The sequence below is a fragment of the Lolium rigidum genome, unplaced genomic scaffold (assembly GCF_022539505.1).
Source record: "Lolium rigidum isolate FL_2022 unplaced genomic scaffold, APGP_CSIRO_Lrig_0.1 contig_64363_1, whole genome shotgun sequence".
Lineage (NCBI taxonomy): Eukaryota > Viridiplantae > Streptophyta > Magnoliopsida > Poales > Poaceae > Lolium > Lolium rigidum.
In genome coordinates this window covers 36,174-39,055 of record NW_025901229.1, presented here as the reverse complement: position 1 = coordinate 39,055, position 2,882 = coordinate 36,174, and the positions used below count along the sequence as shown (strand labels likewise).

The following is a 2,882-nucleotide window of genomic DNA, read 5'->3' as shown; positions in this document are numbered from 1 at the left end:
AAGTAAGATTTGGGGAAGTTACTTTCCTAAAAACAGATTGTGTGATGTCACCATAAATATTTGTATGAACAGCCAGCCAGAGAGTAAGATTTATGGAATCGCCGAGATGAGACATGATAAGGTGAAAGGTGGGCTTCCGAACGGATATCCCAAACCCGACATCACTCTCCATAAGAACAGTCCTGAACCGACGACAGTGCCGCTACCCTGCAAGGTTACTCTTTCATCGCACTCTAGTCTTTTTAGTCGCCAGTGCAGCCAAATTTGTTATTTATTACCGTTGCTAGTTAGCTATTAACTATGCCAGGCATCATTTATTTTCATTTCGGTACTAGCTATCATCACACTATAGCATTCTTGCTGAGAAGTTCCTTGCAGTGAAGTAAATTCTTTTCCATTGTTGCTAGTTACCAACTAATTCTTTTTCAATGCTGATACTCTCTCCAGTTTTTCCCCTCTTGCCATTTTATTATTGTGTGCATCTATTAGTACGTAGAAATATTTGACCCTTATTTACCTAAGCAATAGCTGAGGAGATTTTATGTATTTATTTTTTTATTACATTTGAAGGTTCTAGTAGTTGGAGCATTGGTCGCAGTAAATGGAATAGTATGATTTTTTTAATATATATCTGCGGTTGCTTCACTCTAAACCATTGATCCTCCATAGGTTTTCTTGTAGAAGTTACGTTTGTGTGCTCTGTGGAGAAGCTGCTCATGTTGCATTGCATGAGCTTCTTCTTTCTTGTGTTCAAGCTGTGTCATCATGCAGATTTTCAAGTCCTTGCGAAAGTCTGGCAGTCTTGTTCTCTCTGACAATACTATCGTTTTTAGGTGCTACCTTGCACAATGGAAGTAGAGCCAAAAACCTTGCCCGTGTTTGATGTTAGAGATTGGTCTGAGCTCCCACTCGATGCTCTTTCTACAATCTTCATGAAGCTTGGGACAATTGAGATCCTGATGGGTGCGGGACTTGTGTGCCGTTCATGGTTGCTGACGGCAAAGTCCCCTGAGTTGTGGCGTTTTGTGGACATGACACGCCACAAGGTGGTTTTCTCAAAGGCAGAAAGTGTCATGTGCAAAATGGCAAAGGTCGCTATAGATCGCTCTGATGGACGAATGGAGTCATTCTGGGCTCAGAAGTTTGTCAGTGGCGAACTCCTCGGTTACATTGCAAGCAGGTATTGTTCTTTGCATCCTGCATTCCTGTTCTTGAATTTCAGCACTTTGTCGTTTACTCAGTCTTTAGGATTGTTTGCAGTATTTACCTCCTGTTAATAGTTGCAAACATGAATTTCACATAGGAAGTGAAGTGGTATCTAACTGGGTCAATGCATTTTCTCCAAGCATGCCGTCAGTTTCATGATATATTATTGTGGCCTGTGTCTAATATTGTTATAGTTGTATAAAGGACACTCCAATTGCTTGAGCTGAGTATAACAAACTAAAACAAATGTGCACGTCTTTACAGCTTTAACTACTAGCTATTTGTCTCTACAGTCGGGGAAACATAAGCTAAATAAATAGCCAAATAAGCTGGTGTGTGGTAGTCCTACTCTTTTTTTTATGATGTCACTATTGATATTTAGGACAGGATGCTTATTACCAAATGAATGTGACGTCACTTAAAAGAACTTGACATAGTGGGACTCTCTTTTGATATAAATTTCTCCCAGCACTAGGTTTTCCCGAGAAATTGTGTTTGCCTGTTAAACTTGGATCTCTTAAACTTGTTATGCAGTCTTGCATACTTCTTCTCTGATCTTGCTTGATCGGTTCATGCGACTCTCTATTTTGAAATGTGATATGCGGTCTATTTTGATATTTGTCTCTGCAGAGGCAAATCATTGAAGAGCATTCGGCTCATCGCCCCTGGATACTTTTGGGATGATGAGGATGCAGTAGTTAGGCTTGCAGCTAAATGTCCAATGCTGGAAGAGATAGAGTACTCGCATCAGCAGCAGCCAGGGTATTTCTTCAAGCAGATCGGAACAGTGCGCCCAGAGCTGAAACGTCTAAGGATCCATATGGATTGGTACGACTCTGATGCGATTAAGCATGAGATGATGATGGAACAGCGCCAGGACGATGACGAGGAAGAGGAGGAGGAGGAGGAAGAGCCGTACGAGGCCTGGGAAGCGAGACACAATGAGGAGGCTTTCGCCATAGCAGAGAACTTGCATGAGTTGCGGCTCCTTCAGATGGCCGGCAACAGCCTGACCAAAAAAGGGGTCTACGCCATTCTTGAAGGCTGCCCACACCTCGAGTGCCTCGACCTTACAGATTGTGGTCATCTGAAAGTTGACGATGAACTCGTAGCTCGATGCGCCAAGATCAATCATGTCTGGCTGCCAGGACACTGGCCTCATGTTCGCTGCCCAGATCTCCATACTATTGGAGAGAAGGAAGGCGAAGTGATCGAGCTGCCTGATGTCTATGAAATAGAGGCTCGTATGCTGCGTGACACGGGATCAATGGAGGAGGGAGCAATGGAGGATGATGGCTACGGCGACAACTACTGGGAAGACTATACACCCCCCTCGTCCCCTGACTCTCCAGACCTGCGCAACGTAACCTGCGATGACACCAGATACTACACTTACATCCATGAGACCATGACTACTACTCTCTCTGATCTTCCCAGTGCCCTGTTCGAATTATGACCGATACAGCTGTGCCATGTTCAGTAGTCTAAAGTCACTGTCTTGGTGTTTTGGATCTTCAATAGTTTATGTATATCCTGCAGAAGGCCTTTTGATGTGCAAACCAGCTGGTGTTGCTTGAACTTTCTCCCCGTATTGTGCTTCGTGCTAGCTTGCTGTGTGAAAGACTAAAAGTTTAATTGGTTTCTGCCTTCACGTGTGTATGGTTACATCTAAACCT

At 43.5% G+C, this 2,882-nt stretch overlaps 1 pseudogene; it reads left to right on the top strand.

The window, feature by feature from the left end:
* Positions 1-848: 848 nt before the first annotated feature.
* Positions 849-2,662, top strand: LOC124681994 (annotated as a pseudogene).
* The last annotated feature ends 220 nt before the right edge of the window (positions 2,663-2,882 follow it).